The sequence below is a fragment of the Delphinus delphis genome, chromosome 11, assembly GCF_949987515.2.
Source record: "Delphinus delphis chromosome 11, mDelDel1.2, whole genome shotgun sequence".
Classification (NCBI taxonomy): domain Eukaryota; kingdom Metazoa; phylum Chordata; class Mammalia; order Artiodactyla; family Delphinidae; genus Delphinus; species Delphinus delphis.
The window spans coordinates 12,106,551-12,128,038 of NC_082693.1; the positions used below are offsets into that span (position 1 = coordinate 12,106,551).

General features: G+C 40.6%; 1 pseudogene; it reads right to left on the minus strand.

Annotated features, from left to right (window-relative positions):
• On the minus strand, nucleotides 1-21,372 carry LOC132434236 (mitochondrial intermembrane space import and assembly protein 40 pseudogene; annotated as a pseudogene).
• Between the last annotated feature and the right edge of the window lie 116 nt (nucleotides 21,373-21,488).

Here is a 21,488-nt window from a genome sequence, read left to right on the forward strand (position 1 = left end):
TTAGCTGGACCCCTCCTCTTCTTTGGTTACGGTGGCCTCAGAGGCAGCCGTTTCCTCTAATCGATCCGCTGGCTTCTCTTTCTCCTGGGGATAGAGGTCCGGGTACTTCTGCATGTGCTCCTGCATGGCGCGGAGTTGGTCTACACAGTCCGACCCCTTGACATCCTCTGCTGCAGTGGAAGCAGGAAAAGCCCACCTTGAACTGTTCCCCACGCGGGCCGCTGGCCATCCCCCCAAGGCACGGGCAGTTCCAGCTGATGTTGTCTCTGTGGGGCAGCATCCGTCCGTGCTCCTCGTACGGATCATTGGGGTCGTCGGCCGCCAGCTCCGCGTTCCTTGGAGTTTCATGGTCTTCTCTGGTTACAAATATGCTTCGATCCTTCCCTTCCTGCTGGCTGTAGGCCGTGGTGCAGCCCGGCGCCCCGACCTCGCGGCGATTGTGGACGTGGCCTCACGCCGTGACCTCTCCGCTACGGGGCGGGTGGCTTTGGAGCGACATTTTTATGGGCACTCAGCAGTACTTTTGTTTGCAGAACATTGCAAAAAACACTGATGAGAAGCTCAGACTTCAGGAAGAGAATGAAGGAGGAGGAAGGTTGACAGAGCTGCCAGGAATTACTGTGGGGAGGAGTTTCTCAGAATGGTATGTCCTGGAACATACACCAAAAGAGTTATCCCTTTTCTATAGTATTTCTGTGACTAAAATAATGGTATAGTAATAATGAAGCTAATATATATCCCCACCAATTCCACATCTTCTGCTCTCTGTCCTTTCTTATCCTTTCTCTAAGTCTTTTTCAGACTGCTACTAGGCATGTTGTCTTTTTGAGAAATTTTCTTGGCTCCTGTTAGATTTTTTTCTTTCAGTTCCATGAGATTCAGCTTTATTTACAAAATGTTGGTTTTATGAGTTCATATTATTCTTTTACTGGCAGCTCTAAAACCCTTTCTCTTGCCAGTAAAGGGAAAAAGGCAAAGAAGAGTTAGGAAGCAACATCTCTGAAGATAAAAAACAGAAATCACTTTCTAGGACATCAAAAGGCAATGAACTGAGAAACACCTAGCCAATTTCATGAGACAGTGCCGCCTTCTTAGCTCTGTTCTAAGGGAAGCCCCTTGCATGGATTCTACATCTCAGATTTATTAATCCACATAGCTTCCCATCCATCAAATCCCTGTCTTTTTCTTAATTTGTCTTAGCTGAACTAAATGAAAATCAATCTTTGTTGAACTCAAGTTTGGGAGAGCATCTAGGGAAGTCGGGGCACAAACTTCTGGGGAAAGGCGAAGTCTGGAGGTTAGCTGAGCTCTTGGTTCAGAACAGCTGTAATTTTTCTATTCTTCCTGTATAGATGATTTCCTCTACCCTTTTCTTTTCTATTAAAAGCTTCATTTTAAAAAATATGATAACAGATATCAAATAAAATTATACAACTATCCAAGTAATATTGATATATCATACATCGTCTTTGCTACATACTAAGTACTGTGATAATCACTTTTTATTCACTGTGTTCTTTACTTCTCATAATAATCCTACATACTGAGTATAATTATTCACATATTATATATGAGAAACTTAAGGCTCTAAGAGGTTACATATATATATATATATATATATATATTTTTTAATGAAAGCTTCTTTCTTTATTTTTGGCTGTGTTGGGTTTTCGTTTCTGTGCGAGGGTTTTCTCTAGTTGCGGCGAGCAGGGGCCACTCTTCATCGCGGTGCGTGGGTCTCTTACTGTCACGGCCTCTCTTGTTGCGGAGCACAAGCTCCAGACGCACAGGCTCAGTAGTTGTGGCTCACAGGCCTAGTTGCTCCACGGCATGTGGGATCTTCCCAGACCAGGGCTCGAACCCGTGTCGCCTGCATTGGCAGGCAGATTCTCAACCACTGCGCCACCAGGGAAGCCTCAGAGGTTACATATTTAATCCAAGGTCACACAGCAATTAAATGGCAAAGATGGGATTCAAACACAGGGCTGTTTGATTTAGAAGAATATGATTTTAACCACTGATACAATCATACAGTATTCCCTAATGTTCTGATACTTACTTAAATAATTCTGTGATTGTGTCTACAGGGATCCTTGAGTTCCCAGTTTCAGAGCTAAAGATAAAATTAAACAAAGATATACATACTTAACATAATGATTTATTCAATGTCCTTTAAAATATGACAATAGAGGGCTTCCCTGGTGGCGCAGTGGTTGAGAGTCCGCCTGCCTATGCAGGGGACACGGGTTTGTGCCCCGGTCCGGGAAGATCCCACATGCCGCAGAGCGGCTGGGCCTGTGAGCCATGGCCGCTGAGCCTGCGCGTCCGGAGCCTGTGCTCCGCAACGGGAGAGGCCACAACAGTGAGACGCCCGCGTACTGCAAAAAAAAAAAAAAAGACAATAGAAATTAAGGATTTGCATATTGCCACTTAATCCCAGATAGTTAAATGACTTATAAAATCAGAGAAAGGGATGCATTAGGTATTGGAACCTAAGTCCCTCATTTCTTTATCCAGCACTCTGCACACTAAACTGTCTTGTCCAAACAAGCTCCAACTCAAATATGTTGCTTCCTAAAACCTTTCATCTCACTTCAGGAATCACCAAGTCTCACTTCAGGAATCACCAAGTCTCATCCCAGTCTATGAACACTCATGTTTGCTGACTGTCATCTGGTTTGGTATAAGAATACAGGCTCCATGGTGTCTACAAAGGCAACTTCTACAGTTACTTAGACCCCAAGCAAAACTGGAAATCTGGGCTTAATTTACAAGATGCTCCTTCAACTCAAAGCAAAATAGAGAACAGGTTCTGCGTCTCCTATCTTTTCGGGCCTTATAAAACTTGACTCACAGGACTGTTGGATGGATTAAATAGGACAACACATGTAGAGCACCTCCATTAATCACTGGCATGTAATGTCATGGAGTACACACACACACACACACACACACACACACACACAATGTTATTTCCAGAAAGATAGGTTTAACTCCATTGGTTTAGTGTTATTTTGGTTTTCCCCCAATAGTCAAGGAATAGATTGTTAAGAATGACCAAAGCAGAGGAGAGTAGACAGAAAGTGGGAGTGATTGAATCAGCAAGGTCTCGTTCAATGGGAACTAAATTGGAAGCTGAAAGAGCTCAATTTATTTCTGACGCTGCCATGCAATGCCTATGTGACTTTTGAAAAAATCGTTTACTTCTCTTTCTAAACATGTATTGAAATAGACTGCTATAATTGTGTGCTTCTAGATTATTTCATCCTTGGAATAGATAAACAAGATAGAGAAATAATTATATAATCCAGGGTTTGAAGGAACACTGTGTTCTTAATGCTATTTTGAAAGTGGTTCTTCCAGGGCTGACTGGTGTTTGGGTGTCCACCCCTGAGCTTGAAAACCACTAGCAAGATGCCTTGCAAAAATTTCACTCAAATCACCACCTCCCAGCTGGCCCTCTCTGCTGTCATTTCCCAGTGCTGTCAAATAACTTCATTCATTCAAGATGGACACTGATATGCTTTGAAATCCTTGGAACAAAAGAAAGCAATCTTTTTAGCCAGGGTTTGGTCTGTGGAGAAAAATCTCATGGCAGAGATCTGAAACTCTACAGTTCCTCTCCTTTGTTTCATCATCTAGTCACTGCAAACCCTGGAAATAGGATGAAATTCAGAAAAAGTTGGAAGAGGACAGAAAGGAAAAATTTCCAGGTTAGTAGTAGGGAGAGTATAGTGCAGAACACGTCTGCTGGTCAAGGTAAGAAGTGAACAGGCTGTGAAATAAGAGATTGTTTCCACATCTGACTCCTCCCTGATAGAATTGTGATGGAAAATGCTGCAGTGAAATGTGGGTTGGGATGACCTGTGGAAATGTAATTTAGCCTGCCCACTGCTGTTCACTTAAACAGTCCTGTAACCAGTGCTTGTCTGAATCTTGGTGGCATCATCCCTGACTCTGATTTTTCCAATTATCATTCTCCCTGTTTCCTGTCTTTCTTGTAATCTTACATTATTTTTTTCTGGCCACTATGAAATTTTAAAAGAGATTTTTATTTTGTTGAGGGGATGAAGGGATTTTTCATTGGAGTGCTTTCTCTGGCTTTTGGTAGGAGATAAATGGGTGCAAGTAAGAATGGGATCAAAAGGAAGGGAAGAGAAACTAAAGGGAACAAGATGTAATTTTTGGTTTTGTTTTGTTTTGAGAGAGCAACAGAAGGGCAGGAGAAATGGATATGGGGTGGGGACCGGGATGAGTAAGGAGGAGAGTCTGGCGTGAACACTTGCTCTCTCACCAGACTGTGAGGGTTTTGAGGTTACCCGCTGGATCTTTTTATTTTTTTTAATTTATTGTTTATACAGCAGGTTCTTATTAGTTATATACTTTATACATATTAGTGTATATATGTCAATCCCAATCTCCCAATTCATCCCCCCCACCACCAACTTTCCCTCCTTGGTGTCCATACATTTGTTCTCTACATCTGTGTCTCTATTTCTGCCTTGCAAACCAGTTCATCTATACCATTTTTCTAGATCTCACATATATGTGTTAATCTACGATATTTGTTTTTCTCTTTCTGACTGACTTCACTCTGTATGACAGTCTCTAGGTCCATCCACATCTCTACAAATGATCCAATTTCATTCCTTTTCATGGCTGAGTAATATTCCATTGTATATATGTACCACATCTTCTTTATCCATTCGTCTGTCGATGGGCATTTAGGTTGCTTCCATGACCTTAGCCACTGGATCTTTTTTTTTTTTTTTTTTTTTTTGTGGTACGCGGGCCTCTCACTGTTGTGGCCTCTCCCGTTGTGGAGCACGGGCTCCGGATGCTCAGGCTCAGTGACCATGGCTCACGGGCCCAGCTGCTCCGCGGCATGTGGGATCCTCCCGGACCGGGGCACGAACCCGTGACCCCTGCATCGGCAGGCAGACTCCTAACCACTGTGCCACCAGGGAAACCCTAGCCACTGGATCTTAATTCATCTTTCTAACATCAACAGCTGCCCAGTGCTTGAATTGAGTCAGTAGCCTATCCCTTTTATATCCCCAATTCTCTGGTGACATAGGAGATAGTGGAAAAGAGCATGCGCTTTGTAGTCAGCAGGACTGAATTTGAATTCTGCTCTGTCACTTAGTGATCTCTGCCATTTCTCTGATTCTCATTTTCTTTATCTGAAAAAAAATGGGGGTGCTGATGGAAAATAGTTTATAAAGTTGTAGTGAGGATTAAATAAGATAATGCATGTGAGCATCTAGCAGGCACAGTGTTGGCATATGGTAAATGTTCCATGAAAGTAGTTCTTATTATTCTTGCTAATTAGTGATGTGACCCTGGATAAGTCATTTCCTCACTGTAGCATGTGAAGGATGACAATTGTTACATAAAGTGTTGTAAAGATTTAATGAGATAATCCTTGTAAACTACCCAGTAAGTGTCTGTAATATAGTAGTTGCTCATTAAATGTTAGTTCCCTTCCTTATATTCCCAGCTGTCTGTCCCATTCTTTTCTTTCACTTTTCCTCTGAATGTAACCAGTTCTCTAGCCAAACTGAACAACTTGTTCTAAGATGTCCTTCCGTGTTTGTCATCACATCTTTGCTCATTTAATTGCACAATCTCTTTTTCTGCATTCCTGTCTCTGTCTATTGCAACCTTGGGCATCTTTTAAGGCTTATCTCAAATACCACCTGCTTCGCTATGTATTACATAAGTAAGTTTCCCAACTAGGTTATCTCTCCTTCCCTAAACACTCCCTTAGCATTCTGTTTTATTTCTTCAGTAGTGCACACCTTCTTCCTCTCTGAATTACAGGCATCTCTGTTCTCCATATGTGCCACACACCCTTTCCTCAGCTATTGATGGTACAATCACAGGTCTCTTCCCCTTCTCACCCCAGGCACATTTATCCACCAGGGTCCAACTGACTATCTAGGAAACTGTCATCTCTGGAAAGACTGGATTCTTTCTTGCTGAAAGAAGGAAAAGATTCTCTTGTTGAATTCACATATTGAGTTAAATGCCTCTGATGTGTCCTCATAGTAACCCTAGGACACCCTTTCATAAATCACACCCGGTTTCACTGCAAAATACTGAAATTGTCTGTTTACATGACAATGAATTTTAAGCTCCTCAAAGGGAAGTCAGGGCTTGTATTCTATTCATCTTTGTAGCCCTAGTCCCATACACATTGTCTTACCTGCAAACCTTGTTCAGTGCTTGAAAACTGTAAGAGCTCAGTGAAGTTACCCTTAACAATCTGCTCCCGCAGTCTATCATAACACACACTAAATATATCTCTGCTGTTTAGTTGAAGGATAAATTTAATTCCTTGCAAAGATAGGAAATTGCTATAATCTGAAACACAAAATAATTATAAGTATGCTCAAAAAAGGGAAAAATACTATTTCACTCGTATTTTTTCTGCCTTTGGCTTATATGGTAATCCAACTATTAAATTAGCTGATTATCCACTTTGTGAAATAGCAATGTTCCTGAAAAATTTTCAGATGATAACATTGTAAAATCAAATTATAGTGTAAGTACAGGAAAAACTGTCCTTTCTCTTCAAAGAAAATCACTTGAGTAGCAAGAATTCCTCTGGAAGAGTAAAACAAGAAATGTTCCCTTACTGTGTGTGGGATGTAAATTTTCCCCTTGCGGGTTTTTCTTTCCGTGTAGGTTTTTACACATGGATCTGCTGGAGTGAACCTGTATATACAAGTTGAGGTCATAGAAAGAAACTGACTCCATGTACAGCACCAAACGTTTGCAGATTACAGATATAAGAATTTCAGTGGGGCTTCCCTGGTGGCTCAGTGGTTGACAATCTGCCTGCCAAAGCAGGGGACATGGGTTTGAGCCTGGTCTGGGAAGATGCCGCATGCTGCAGAGCAACTAAGCCTGTGCGCCACAACTACTGAGCCTGTGCCCTAGAACCCATGAACCACAACTAATGAGCCCGTGGGCCACAACTACTGAAGCTCACATGCTTTGAGCCTGTGCTCTGCAACAAGAGAAGCCACCGCAATGAGAAGCCCGCACACCACAACGAAGAGTAGCCCTCACTCGCAACTAGAGAAAGCCCATGTGCAGCAACGAAGACTCAACACAGCCAAAAAAAAAAAAAAAAATCAATCAATCAATCAATTTATATATAAAAAAGAATTTCAATGGACAGAAAACAAGAATATAGGAAGATGGCCAAAAGGCCATCATTAATTAAATAATTAAATTAACTACTTTTTTCATTAAGTTAAAAAATGAATAATATTTATTAAACAGTTTCATTTCTTTCTTGTCTTCGCTTTTTTTCTGGTTCACCAAAACAAGCCTCTCATCTATGCCAACTATCTTAAAACAAAGCACAACTTTTGTTAGAAAAGGAAAAATGTGAATGTCTTATCTAGAAGTAATATACAAAAAGTTCATTCACAAAAAAGAGAGACTAAGGCTATCTCCTCTCTCTCTACGTGCACTTTTTTTTACGCTCACTGAACATTTGCTGAATAGCTGAAAGGAAGAAAATTTTGTGCCATTTTCGCCTTTCCCAGAAGTTGTGCTGTATTTCTTGGAATGAATTTCAGTACTTTCTTTCCGTCTTCAGATGACATATGAACTTTCTCACAAGGTCAGCAGCCAGAGGTGGAGGATTTGTGGGGATACACATTTTGAAGCCAAAGATTCTTGGGAACGAGAAATAACTCAAATACAGATATGGGCTGTTCTCTATACCGTGGAATCCTGAGAAGAGCAGGGCTTAAATACTTAATATGTTGGTGCCAGGGATAAATCAAATGGACAATGGTGCAAAAGTAAAAATGTTCCTGCAACAATTGGAGGTCAGTTGGCAACTTTAACTTGGACTTCTCGGCCTTGCATTTGGTCTTCATATTGTGCTTTGTACCTAAACTCACCCCTTCGAGGGCCAGGCACAGTTCCTCTGGCTGAGATTTTTCCTGTGTGTGCTCAAGGAGAAGTAAAAAAACGGACTCGCTGCTCCTCGTGCCAGCGTGTCTTTCTGTTGCACAAAAAGAAAGCAACCACATGGACTGCCATGAAGAGATTTGGCAAACCTGGCTTGTAGGGTTGATTTCCATATGGTGTAAGATTAGAATTAATTATTCAAACGAGGGCAGTTAAAGAACCCTCAGGCATTTTGAATGTTCTGGGAAAAAAAAAAAGCTCAAGAAAGGAAAAGATACTGGAACATTTCAGTGAATATCTAAATAAATTTATACAGGTCCTGGCATATAACTTATTATTTAAACTATCTAATCTAGGACTTAAATGATACTTTAAAGAAAAAATTCCCACTAGTGACATGCACAAAAATTGATTAAAAAAATAGAATATATGCATACAAAAGAAGCAATTCTTTGTACTCTTCAAAGAGGATTAGGATAAAAAGTATGCAAACAACTGAGCAAGTCTATAATAAAAATCCATAATAAATGCATGTAAATACAAAGTATAGTCTAAAATATTATCTTGATAAAGAGAATATAGTTTATCTTTACAAAGTTCTTATGGGGACGCTTGGAACTGTCAACTGACTTGTCCAACAAGATGTCATGGCTTGAATGCCTTGGGTTTTACCTGACTTCAAACAGTTCTCTGTGTGCATGTTTATATGTGAGTGTAGATATAATTTGTATTGGATTATATATCATTTATATTAGACTATAAGTATCTAAAAAGTGAAGATTATGTATTTTAACATACATAATATCTGTATTCTAATATAACACATGATGCATTGCTTGGCAAGTAGTAAGCACTTAATAATTATTTGCTAGATAGAATTTATAAAAACAAGTCAACATATTACTGACAAGGCAGTTTCTAAGCACAATAATGATAATTCATTCACTTGCTAATTTTTCTACAAGACTTTTTTCTTTCACACACACACACTGTATTTTATTTTTACAAGAGATAAATAAACGGACACCAAGCATTGTAAATGGATGACCACAAGAAAAGCAACAATGATTGCAATCACCAAACATGAAACACACTCATACTACGTCATAATATTGACATTTAGTCCAGTAATCCTCCACTGTAACAGCTCCTTTACTTTGCAGTGAAAATTGATTTCTACAAGACTTTTCAACTACTACTTACTTTATTCCAGATACTTTTTTTTTTTATTTTCTCTTGTTAACTTTTTTTTAAAAATTTTTATTGGAGTATAGTTGATTTACAATATTGTGTTAGTTTCAGGTGTACAGCAAAGTGAATCAGTTATATGTATATCCACTCTTTTTTTTGTTTGTTTAGATTCTTTTCCCATATAGGCCCTTACAGAGTATTGAGTAGAGTTTCCTGTGCTATAGAGCAGGTTCTTATTAGTTACCTATTTTATACATGATAGTAGTGTGTATATGTCAGTCCCAATCTCCCAGTTTATCCCTCACCCACTTATCCCCTCATAACCATAAGCTTTTCTACATCCGTGACTCTGCTTCTGTTTTGTAAATAAGTTCGTTTGTACCCTTTGTTTAGATTCCACATATAAGCGATATCATATGATATTTGCCTTTCTGTGCAGATACTGTATTAATTGGAATTCATATCTGTCCTCAAGAAAATTATAGTCTATAGAGAGGATGATATATAAACAAATAATTATAAATACTGTGAGAAAGTCTTAGTTATGTAAAAAGCTTTGTGCTGTAGAAAATAGTCTTAATAAGGCGGTAATTCTAGTTAATGTAAATGGGCCAAACTCACCAATTAACATACAGACTATTAAAATAGATTTTTAAAAAGAAGTCTAATAATATGTGTTCTCTCAGAGAGAGACACATTTAAAATATATATATATATATATATTATGAAGGAAAAGTACAGTGAGTTGAGAAAGTACATGACAGAGGATCCAGACTTAGTTTAGAGGGTTAGGAAAAAATTTCTTGAAGAAGAATATTTGATCTGCAATTTGAGGTATAAAAAGAGTTAAATATGTAAAGGGGGTAGTAAGAACAGGAAGAGAAAGAGTCTTACAGGCTCAAGGAACAATAGCTATGTAAGTTGTAAGGTGGAATTAGGCTTTGTGGTTTTTTTATTTTTTTTTTGCGGTACGCGGGCCTCTCACTGGTGTGGCCTCTCCCGCTGCAGAGCACAGGCTCCGGATGCGCAGGCGCAGCGGCATGGCTCACGGGCCCAGCCGCTCCACAGCGTGTGGGATCTTCCCGGACCGGGGCACGAACCCGTGTCCTCTGAATCGGCAGGCGGACTCTCAACCACTGCGCCACCAGGGAAGCCCAGGCTTTGTGTTTTTAAAGGCACAAGATCTTAAGTGTTCTCATTACACACACACACACAGACACACACGCACACCACACAAAAGGTAGCTATGTGAGGTGATAAGTGAGTTAATTAACTTGACTATCGTAATCACTTCACACATTATATACCTTAAAAAATCATATTGTATAACCTAAATATATACAATTTTTATTTGTCAATCGTACCTCAATAAAACTGAAAAAAAAAAAAAAAAGACATAAGACCAGGTTAGGGAATTAGGCAGGACCATGTGAAAATGCCAAAGATCTAACTTCTTTGAACCTTAAAGGTAATTGAAAACCATTGAAAAAGTTTAAGAAGGAGAAGAGTGATATAATTATATTGTGTTTAAAAAAAATGAGTTTGGCTGCAGTGAAGAGAACAGATAGGAAAGAGGTAAGAGTTAACACAGGGAGATCAATTTGGGGGACCATTGTCGTAGTCCATGTGCTAGAGTGATGGGAGCTTAAACCAAGACGATGTTGAAAAGGAAGAAAGGAAGAGGGATATGAAAGTCGTTTCGAAGGTGATGTTGAAACAATGAATGCAGAGGTAAAGGTGTGGTGTCAGAGACGGTTCCTTTGCTTCTGCTTTGCACAACCGGTGCTAATTTACAGCAGTTCATAGTTTGTGGGAGAAATCAAAATGGATATGGTGAGTTGAGGTGCTTTCGTGATATCTAGGTAGAAATATAGAGAAAGTGGTTGGTGTTCAGTGTCTGATTTGAACTGGAAATACAAATCTGAGGGTCATCAGCCCATGCAAATAAAATGGTTACATTTATTTTTCAAAATAAATGAAAATACACCTTTTCCTAAACAGGTTCCCACCTGTCTTCCTCCACAGAAGGAACGGCTTGGTACTCAGGGATGGATGAAGGGGATGAGTCCTTAGGGGTAAGCGACTGTGATTTCCTTTTGCTTACTATTTTTCAACTCCTTTACCAGGAACAATAATAAGCCAAATAATGATAGTAATAATAATAAAACCAAACAATATATTGCACAATCTCAACAAAATTGAGTTATATATAGTGAATTTAAACCAAATAAGCTCACTGGGATGATTTGCTCAGAGTAGGCAATCAATATGCATTTGTTGTTTGACCAAGTCACACGGGAAATATTGCTAAATCACTTTTATAATGATGGCTTATAATTGAGTTTGTTGTAAGAACCATGACTATGACCATAACTACTTCTACACTCTCCTTTAAGAAGACAAGAGAAAGCCTTTCCCAATCTGGAGGGGATGACTTTGGCTACCATAGTTCAGTGACAACATAACCTCAGACCCAAAGTTTCAGTCTGTCACTTAGCCTTTGGTAGGCCATGGGACTTCACAGCTAATATAATTTGGCTAACACAAAGTGTTTTATAAGACAGGCAACGTGGAAAGAACTCGGTAATTTTGCCAAAGTTTTTAACCACTCACCTTCCCAAATACTGCCTCAGTCAAATTAATTTACAAAGATCTTGTATTTTTCGTGTCTTTTTCCATCCCCTCTCTAGGGACCAAGGACTTGGCAAGAACCTTAGCTCTAATAGCCCCATGGGATCAGGCTGAACAGTCATCTAGAAGGACCAGAAAAAGACACCAAGTTCAAATTATTATCAAGGAAAGGAAGTCAAGGGGTAAAACCAGAGGGACAATATATTATACCTTGGGTCCTAGGGTAGAGTTTAGGGATGTGTAGACAGGAAATGTGGCCAGAAATTAAGAGATCAGTAATAGGTCTCCTAACCTAGTGCAAGGAGACAAGAATATGGAAAAAGGACCAGAATGTAGTTGTGAATAAGCAAGGGTGTAGGAGTTTCTTTTATTGGGGCTGGGAGGATGGGGGCATTTAAAAGCTCAGGATCATCTCAGACACCTGGGTCCTTTTGCATCACACCCCTCCTTTCTTTTGGATTGCTCCCCTCTCCCTTTGCCTACCTAAATCCTTTCTATTTTCCATGGACCAGCTCAGGTCCTATATCTTGTGTAACCATTGATACAATATTTAATTGGCCTGAGAACTAGTGGGCAAAAATCTACTTGGGTAAAAATCTATTTCCTAATAAAAATGCCAAGTCATAGTAGTATGTTTGTTTTAGGAGGTAGATGTTGCCATCTTTTATGTGTCTTAAAGAATTTTGCCCACTTTTCCCCAGAACTTTCAGTGAGTTTTTCTCTTCTTTTGCTACTGAAAAATTGCTATTTTCAGGAAATAATTACTGAAGATGTTTTAGTTCATTAAATTTAATGCATCATATACTTATTGTGGGTTAGGAAGCATGTTTTACTTACATTGCTTCATCCACTTTTTAAGAAAAATAATATCTATTATTTATGAAGTCCAAAATATATTCCAGATATTTCACCTTTTTTATTTCTAATTTTCATAAAACCCTTCCAGATATGCATGTTATCTCCATTGTGGGTTTAGAAAGGCTAATTTGCTCAGAGGTTGAACCAGTAAATGTTGAGGCTGAGATCAGAGCTCAGGGTTGAGTTCTCTCCTCTACTCCAGGCTGTCTTGGAATATTTGTCAACTTGATTAATCTGAATTCTTGATTACATAGTTTATGTCCCTCATCTCCTAGAACTTCTGTGGCCATCTCCAGAGCCAGCCTTCACAGGAGCCAGAGAGAGAGAGACCCACATTTTGTGCCTCCTCATTTCAAATGAGAAAAACTTCAGTTTCTTTCTTTCTTTTTTTGGTTTTCTTCTTTCTTTTATGCCTTCACTATTCTTTGTCCTTTTACTTGTTCATAAACACTCATTTATTTTTAAAAGTAAGTTTTCAATCCTACTTCCCACCTCCCTGATGTATTTTTCTATCAGTAAATGCCTGGCCTAATCTGAAAAATTTCCAAAGGCTCTTTAGGTAAGTAGCTAAATTCCAAAAAGTTAATTTGTTCAGCTGGGGCTGCTAATTTGTGTGGCCTTCCTATGGGGGGTGGGGGAACATACATACAGTTTCTTAGAGTAGAAAACCAATAGACTCCAGCAAATTTATTCTTGGAAGAAACCAAGCTAATCTGTATGCCCCAGACAGCTCTGAGTCTTCTGATGGTCATGGTCATATGCTCGTACATTATCAGGTCATCAGAGACATGGTGGTGGAAAGAAACTATTGACAACAGGTTTGGGGATGTATCCCAGGGATCAAAACTATGTATTGAGTTCTCAGTGTGTGCTACATGCTTTGTAAAGATGTATATATATAATATATCATAGATAAGAAATATATAAAAAATATTATATATATATTATATATAATAAATTATGGCAGTAGGATGTGATCAATGCTGTATTATTCAGGGCCTGTACCGTGTGCTAGGGGAGCCCAGAGAGACCCATTTGACTGGGGCCCTTGATGACTTGATGAGGGGCCACCAACAGGGAAGGTGCAGTGGGCATTCTAGGTAAAATGAACAGCTAGTGCATAGCACAAGCCAGGGAAAGAAAGGAAAAACAAAGAAAGTTTGTGAAGTGCGTGATGTCTGCTTACTCTGGAATATTTCTCAAGTATGATAATCAGTGCTTGCTCTGTGTCAAGTCCTTAACTTGTGCTATTTCATTTAATCTTCAGCTAGGAAGGTAGTTCTGTTATTATTCCCATTTTACATTGTAGAAACTGGGGCACAGAGAAATCAGTAACCTTGAGAAAGTTCATGCTTTTATTACACCGTTAATAAGTAGTAGAATCAGGCTGTCTGCCTCCAGAGGCTGTGCGCTTAACCCCATGTTATACTCCCTCCTACCAGGCCCTTCCAAGTGTTTGTTGAACTAGAATTAATATTAGTGTGGTTCCTGCTATGGGTGTGGTTCCTTCTATATTTTAATAGCACTTCACAAAATCTCCTGAGGAGAAACAAAAAGGAGCAGAGCCCAAAGGAAATGAAAACCCTTAAAGGTGGAAGAGAGAGAGCTGAAAACAGACTCAATCCTGGATTTAGTTATAGGTCTGAACACGGTGGTGGGACAGGAAGTGGTAAAGGTTACATCCTTAGTTAGCACTAGAAGGGCAGTGAGTGCCAAAAAACATGGAAGGCAAGATTCAGACAAAACGTGTCTCCTTCACGGGGATTAATGTGCCAACTTTTATAAAAGGAAGATAAAGGATCCTACTAGGGTTCAGGTAATTTGTTTTTTTTCTGTCATGTGCAGCTTGTATGACTGTCAGCTGCCTTTAGGAACTTCATATATTCTTGGCTTTATTATTCACAGAGGCGATCTACGTGGATCTGAGGCAATAAGCACATGTTGGAGCCTTGGATTCCAAGGGCTTTGAGCGAGCAGATTTGCGAGAAAAGAGTGAAAAGGAAACAAGGAGGAGGATGTTTATTTTTCATAAAGAAGCCCTGCCCTCACTTCCTGAACTCAGACCACTCTAGACTTTTTTCCATTTTGCGCAATGTTTGCAACACGGAATAAATTTATTAAAACCAAACAAACTAGGCATTGAATTTTGGCATTGAGACTCAGACAGAAATAGAATCAGCTGCTTTTGAGTCGAGTCTAATGATTGATTTACAAACCAGTGGTAGATTAAGGCTGTGCTGGAATGAACTGAACCAAAGTTATTTTCATTCTGAGGGGACGATAGGGAGGCAATATGTCTGTCCTGGCGCCCAGGACAGGAACTAGTTAGTCAGTCGGTTCTGCCCTCCTTTTCCTTCAATTTTCAAAACTGAAAATGTTAGTTCAAGGAACCCTTACAATCACTTTTCCCACCACCTTATTTTATTTTATTTTTTTTTTGCGGTATGCGAGCCTCTCACTGTTGTGGCCTCTCCCGTTGCGGAGCACAGGCTCCGGACACGCAGGCTCAGCGGCCATGGCTCACGGGCCCAGCCGCTCCGCGGCATGTGGATCTTCCTGGACTGGGGCACGAACCCGTGTCCCCTGCATCGACAGGTGGACACTCAACCACTGTGCCACCAGGGAAGCCCTCCCACCACCTTATTTTGCGTGGTGGAAACTGGGACTCAGAGAAGTAAGATGTCTTCCCCTTCTGAGCATGGGATCAAACAATACATCACACAGTTACCAGACAGTACCTACAAAGGGGGATTTTCCGTTTTGGCTCTTCTGGGTTGAAAACCCAATGTGGGAACAATTCAGTTTGCACACAGGTGAGCACACATTCTGAGTCAACATTTTATTAATTGATAGACTCTGCGTTTAAGGATTCTCCTGTTTTCTCCCCTCTACTTCTCAGCCATTCGAGGCTGCCTTTTATGGTGCATCTGGACAAGGGTGTGTGCGTGTTTGCGCAGGACTAGTTCACTGGAGTTTCTTAGTCCGGGCCAAAGTCAATGTGTATTTTTATATCTCAGAATGCTTTCCATTCTTCATCTCATTTTATCCCGACTGTATACTTGTGAGGAGATAGAAAGTTACGATGAACTCCATTTTACATGCAGGGAAAATGAGACCGAGAGATGTTCTCAAGATGACATGCTGAATTTAATGGGCAAGTCCAGATTCAGACCCAAATGTCTCCTCTCTCACCTCAGTTTTCCTAACAGCAGGCCTCTCTCCCACCATTCCCTCCCATTAATATGAATTAGAAAAGTGTCTGATAAAGGAAGACTGGAAGGTACGTATGCTCCTATGCTCATTTTCACAAAAGATGCTTCTGGTTAATTTGTCCAATATGTTGGGCTAATTTTAAAGAGTGTTTGGATTCCTAAGAGTCACTTCTTTTTTGGACTTTGTTATCGTAAAATTTAACTTTCCATGTCTACACTAAAAGAGACAGATCCTTTCACATGCTTCTTTGTGGACAATCCATGCCCAACCCTTCTAGTGGAAAATCATTTTACTGTGACAGATGATAAAAGACTAGATGTCTTAAAAACAAAACCCATGACAGTCTTTTAAGAGCTGAGCAGAGGAGTAACTCTGATGGAAGGCACAGCTGCTTGGAGAGGTGACTTTTTCCTTAACGAGATTCCTATTCCCTTGGAGTTTCTTCCCTTTCATACAACTGTGACCACTTCGATCAGATCTTAAAGTCTCGATCTCTCCATAGGAAGAAAAAAAATGAAACCTTTTATCTTGTTGGATTTTTGAGTATCTGTTTATTTAAGGATAAACTGAAACATGGTCAAGAATTTGTGGAGGTGCATCAGAAATTAATATTGGCTTCACAAATGAAACAGCCTTTGCTGTGGTTTGGGTTCTATTCCATTTTTGGTGACTAAGAGCTGTAACTATTATATGGTCTGTTCTAAATGCATCCCTTTTAAGATCTTGCTTAATGATTATCACAGCTTTCCTCGTTCATTCTTTACTTATCTAGCAACCAAATCCTTTTAAGTTTATTCTTAAAATTTTATCTCTTCTTGGAACTTGAGAAAGTTGTGTTTAAAATCGGATGTCTTGAAAACTATGTGAAAATCGTGTTTGTGACTTTTCGGAAATGGCTTTTGCTAAGATACTAAAATGTAACCAGAATCACACGATTAGAAAATGGTGACTTTCTCCCTGAGGAAACGCTGATGAACTTGAATATTTTGTAATTTAGCAAATTGGAAAATGAGACAGTGGAAGGAGAAATAGAGGGTCATAAGTTGATGACAATTCTAAAACTGTCACCCTTAGTAAGTTGCCATTTTAAGACCTGGTCTAGCTTCCATAATTATATCCAGCCTTAACCTCACTGACTGCCATCCTTTTCCAAATACTAGCTGGCCCCAACACAGCAATAGTTCTCTGACCCTTTAGCCCTTGCCTTACAAATCAACATCCCATCATTGGCAAATACCATTCTTGCATTTCACAGTCATGTAAATACCTTACCACAAACCACCTGCCTGCCCACAAACACCTAACATTTCCACTTACTGACTGACTTAGCCTCTTCCCCTCTCCAGCCCTGGTATATTACTAGTGGTGTGAAGGGAAAAGAGCAGGTGGAGTGAGCAGAATGAGTCAATCCAAGTAATTATTTCCCATTTTCTTTCTGTGGCATGTTTGTTTGCCTAAGTGCAGTGGAGTGCCCTCTGGGACCAGTAAGATTCTCATGATCATGGTGATAAAAGTGGAGAGTGCAGGACCAGGCCAGAACTTTCAATATACTGTTCAGTATGTATCTGCTTCCTCCTGGATACTTCGTTCCCTGACTATGCCCCTTTGTGCTATGCCCTCCTACTAACTCAACCTGCCTCAACATCTCCCCCATGTCATCACCCGGAGCAACATCCTAGGAAGAGGTAAAGATAGAGGGAGAAGTAGAGACAGAGACCATGAATTGTAGGAAAGTCATAAAGGATGGACATCAGGGTTGGTAATTATTAACAAGAAAGTGAACATACTAGAGGGAATGAGGAGCAGGAAGTGGAGAGAGGAAGGTAAGGCACCATTGACTCTGAACATAAGGGAAAAGATATTTAATAAGTGATATGATAGTGTTTATGAAATTGAGTTGGTATAAATAAGCATTATGGTCAGAATTGAGAATTAAATCTAATGTTAGTTTTTGCTCACTCACAAATTACTATTCAAGTCTTCGCTTTCCCTTTGTTGAGTATACATCATCATCATCTTTAAAATATTTGAATATTTACTGAGTACATTAGAAATTCAGACCATGTTGGAAGGAGTCATTGAGAGGACATTGACCTGTGACCTGGACCTGGGCACCTGGAGGCTCCTCACCCACTCCCCTGTCCTTAGAAGGTACGTTCTGCCCACTGTTCTCGTAGCTGGAGCCATTTCAAGGACACGGCCTTGAGAGAGTAACGTGTTGTTGAGGCCATCTGGACAGTATACATGACTGAACCCTGTTAAGATCTCTGTATAAACTTTTAAGATTCTGGTGGGCAGGTGCAGAGATCTACTAGTCTCTCGGCCACCCTAAACAAGCCTTGGATGAAGTTTCCTTGCTGATTAAAACTGCCACCTGCTGACCTGGAGTGCTCTCTTTCTTCTGTCTCTCCTTGCTCTTAGTGTGCAGGGGCCAATTTTAGGTTTCACCTGGGGAGCTCTCAAGTTTGAGAACCAACAGACCAAATTCCCAGTCAACTTCATATTTGTCCTCTACTGGGAAACCAGATGGCTGGGGATGGGAAGGGGTGAAGTCAACATATGGGGTCTAGTCTGTTTCCTGAAACATCTTCGCTGCATGGGAGACACAATAAATGCTTGATGAAAGGATGGATGGGTGAATGACTGTGAGAACAAGTCACTGGAAGCCTGCTCTAACCCTTCTTCTGAAGATAACATAAGCAAACATTCACCCCCAATCCCAATTCAGTGAAGTAGCTATATATTTTATTTGATAAAACAAATTTATTATTTCCTCATTCTTTTGCATAGCAGTGGTACAATGATTATGGTAGCCTGAAAGAAGATACTGTGGTGAGCAGATCACCCCCAACTTCTTTAGATCAGAAGCACTCTTCCCGTATGTCTGAGTCCATTCAGGCTGCAATAACAAAATACCACAGACTGAGTGGCTTATAAACAACAGAAATGTATATCTCATGGTTCTTGAGGCTGGAAGTCTGAGACCAGGGTGCCAATATGGTTGAGTGAGGGTCCTCTTCTGGGTGGCAAACTTCTAATTGTATCCTCACGTAGTGGAAGGGGAAGGAAACTCTCTGGGATCTCTTATAAAGGCACTAATCCCATTCACAAGGGTTCCACTCTCCTGACCTAATCACCTCCCAAAGAGCCCATCTCCTAATACCTAATCACATTGGGTGTTGGAATTTAATATATGAATCCTGGGGTCACACAAACACTCAGACTATAGCAGCCCAGCTGCTGGGTGTGTTGACAGATGACAGTTCTCAGCAGAATTCCCACTCACTAACTTCAAACCCAGAGATTGTCCTCTGCTAAGGAGAGTCACCTTGCCCACAATCACACCCTTTCCTGTGTGTGGCTTGCATCAAATGATCAACATCAGGGTATAAAGGCCCCACCCCCATTCTCCAATTTGGGATAATTCTGCAAGGACATTTCAGCACCAAACAGCCCCATGGGATGATCTGGATATTGTGTGACTATATCACAGCCCAGCTTTTCCTTCTGCCCAATCCTACTTTCTTCATTTCCTCACAGGTCCTAAGAACACCCCCAATAAACTTTCTGCAAGGAAATTCAGTCTCAGAGTCTTCCTTCTGGGAAACATGACCTGTAACACTACACTTTAAATTAATTAATTGATTGATTTGTTTATTTTTGGCTGTGTTGGGTCTTCATTGCTGCGCGCGGGCTTTCTCTAATTGCGGAGAGCAGGGGCTACTCTTTGTTGTGGTGCGCGGGCTTCTCACTGAGGTGGCTTCTCTTGCTGTGGAGCACGGGCTCGATGTGCATGGGCTTCAGTAGTTGTGGCACGTGGGCTCCGTAGTTGTGGCTCACGGGATCTAGAGTGCAGGCTCATAAGTTGTGGTGCACAGGCTTAGTTCCTCCCCAGGATGTGGGATCTTCCTGGACCAGGGCTTGAACCATGTCCCCTGCATTGGCAGGAGGATTCTTAACCACTGTGCCACCAGGTAAGTCCAACACTACATATTTGTTAATTTTTAAATTCTTCACTACAGCTGGAATTAGGTCAAATCTCATCTATTTTTTCTTCCTCAAGCCCAGGCTAAAACCATGTTACTGTAGTAAGACTAGTAGGTCTAATGTAGAAATTGAATCCTGCTATTAAGACTTAGTGCAACTGTTTGGACAATGACACATTAAAGTCTGGATTCCACACAATTTTTCAGAACCCATACATGTAGCTTAACCCCCTCATCCTTCACTCTCCCTTACCTTCTGCTCCTAGAGTCACTCAGATATTTCACTGTGAAGCGCACAGAAACAATGACCTCTGGTTGCAGAATGGAAAGAAAAAGAATGACACCCTGGCCTATCTTGGAAATGATTTGAATGAGGGTGAATCTCATGCTTGTTTACAAAGGTATGACTTTAAAATTCATTTGTTTCTTTGATTTCTTGAGTACCGTTTCTTCAAAGGTTCAAAACTCAAAAGAAGTTTTAAACATCCTTCTTTTTCTATTCTTAGGTCTCTGTATGTAAAAGTGCTGTAATTAGGAGCATGCGTCAGATATATCCCACTTCCTGTTCTATTTTCCTTGCTTAGGAAACCAGATCCTTCCAGAAAGGTGAAATAAATAGGACTGGTTCCAAACTCAATTGTGAAGTAAAGTTTGTCCATGATGAGCCTCTCTCCTTTTGTGGTAGACTCTGTCCCTTTGTTGTTCCTCTTCCCCAACTCCGGGGCTCCTCAGCCCACTGCCAGCCTCCCATCCATCCCTCTCCACAGCACCCCCTTCTCCTTTATCCAGCTTTCTCTGTCCTAAAGTTCTCTGAATCAGTCTGATGGCTTCCATGCTGCCTGTTGTCACTACAACTGAAACTTCCCTGTTCTATAGCTCATCACCCAAGGCCAAATTTTCTCTCTTAGGAGGCAACTTTGCCTGACATCCTTGTAGTTGATTAGTAAGTATTTAAATGAATGAATGAATATATGAATAAATGAACTGTTCTCTAATAATGCACCACTTGGTACCCATCTTATCCCTCCACACCCAAGGTATACGTGTATTAATAAGGGTCTGATGAAGACAGTATGCCTTCCTTTGTAGCATGACCAAACTAGGTGAGTTGGGAGAGAAATCTCACGACAGGTGAGTGTGAGAGGATTGTATTGACCGTATGTTTCTGATGCTTTGACATCTGGGGCCTTGCTGACCCTGGAGAGATTGCTCCTCCCAGAGCTAGCCAATTCTAGAGGTCGTAAACAACTCATCTGCTAGTTTCTTTCACATGCAAATTAACAAGTCCATATTCTGTATCCATACCTCCTCCTTTACTGAACTCTCACAAGGCTCTTACACTCTGGGACAAAATCCATTTGCCCTAATAACACCAGGGCCATGTTCAGGGCAACCAGCGACAGCTTCTATGGCCCAGAGTCTGCTGAAATTATTCAAACCAGCCAATCCTGCTTACCCTGCCTTGACTGTTCCTTCCCACAAAAGCCACGATGAAGGCTCTTGCCCATATTTCCTCCTTGTTTCTTCTGTCTCCTGACCAACGCTGGTGTTTCCCCATGTGGCCCTTTGTGACATGGCATGTGCCCGCCTCTTGGGAACTGTGAGTAACAAACTATCTTTTCAATGGCAATCATCTCCTGATCTGTTGGCTTCACCATACATGGATAATAATAA